Source organism: Chinchilla lanigera, unplaced genomic scaffold (assembly GCF_000276665.1).
Source record: "Chinchilla lanigera isolate Chin_1 unplaced genomic scaffold, ChiLan1.0 scaffold00112, whole genome shotgun sequence".
In the NCBI taxonomy this organism is placed as follows: domain Eukaryota; kingdom Metazoa; phylum Chordata; class Mammalia; order Rodentia; family Chinchillidae; genus Chinchilla; species Chinchilla lanigera.
The window spans coordinates 1,654,172-1,655,188 of NW_004955513.1; the positions used below are offsets into that span (position 1 = coordinate 1,654,172).

Below are 1,017 nucleotides of genomic sequence, written 5' to 3' on the forward strand. Positions count from 1 at the left end.
CAGCCCCGGGAAGCAGCCTGGAAGGAACCCTCCAGGGGCCAGAGAGCCCAGGGCTGCCCGCTGGGGCCAACTCAGTGGCCTCTGCCCGGCCTTGCCAGAGTCCTCCCACGCCTCCTCCCAGCCTTGCCCCAGGGAGGCAGAGAACCCCCAGCTGGCCCCTGCCCCCCTACTCTGCACTCCCTGCAGAGCTGGCTTGGCTTCTCCAAAGCAGGGCCCATGAGGGTGGAGGCGGCGATGTGTCAGCTGGTATTCAGGCTCTGGTTGTGAGCTCAGATGCTCCCCCTCCCCATCTCCCCAAATCCGCCCACCCACCCCTTTACCCACTGCTCCGGGCCTTCTGGGTGGCAGCCCTTCGCAGAGAGAGCAAGAGAAAGGAGCAGCCTAGAGCCCTGGGCGGCTGGGCTGGGGGACCCGACTCCCTCGGCCCCCTTCCTGGTGCCGATGGGGCAGCCCTCACACCCACGGGCGCCGGCACCCCGGAACACCCCCCGCGCCCCGCTTTTGGAGAGGGAGCAGCTGCAGCCCCGCCGCGCCTGACCCCACTTGGCTGAGGATGCGCCCTGCGCGCGGCGGCCCGCTGGCCCCCGGGCCCGGAGGCGATGTGTAGGCAGCGACCCCCCACCCCCGGAGCGGGCTCGCTGCCGCCGCCGCCTGCTGGGGTCCACCCTGGCGGCCGGCTCTCGGAGACACCCCTGCTCGCCGCGCCCCTCCCCGGGCCGTGGCGTCCCCGGAGTCTCGCAGTATTTCCTCCCTGCACCTTTAAGAAGACCGCTGCTCTGTGGTGGGATGGTGTGTTAGAGCCACACAGAGGAAGTTACGCAGCCCGGATCAGGCCGAGAGATAAAAGCCCGATGGTGATCGCCAGCGATGGCAAGAGGATTGTGCCTGGGCATTAACTTGGAGCGGCGCGCGGGGGGGCCCTGAGCGCCCCGCCATCTGGCCCGCGCCCTGCTGGGGCGGGAGGGGGGATGCCCCGGCGCTCCAACCGACAGCAGCCGCGGAGCCCGCCCAGGCCGG

General features: G+C 70.9%; 1 protein-coding gene across 1 annotated transcript in view; it reads left to right on the top strand.

Moving 5' to 3' along the window:
* Positions 1-226: 226 nt before the first annotated feature.
* Positions 227-1,017, top strand: part of Ntng2 (netrin G2) — a gene marked incomplete in the record, with an annotated part of 46,665 nt that continues 45,874 nt past the window's right edge. The window contains 1 exon segment of the mRNA XM_013506741.1: positions 227-1,017.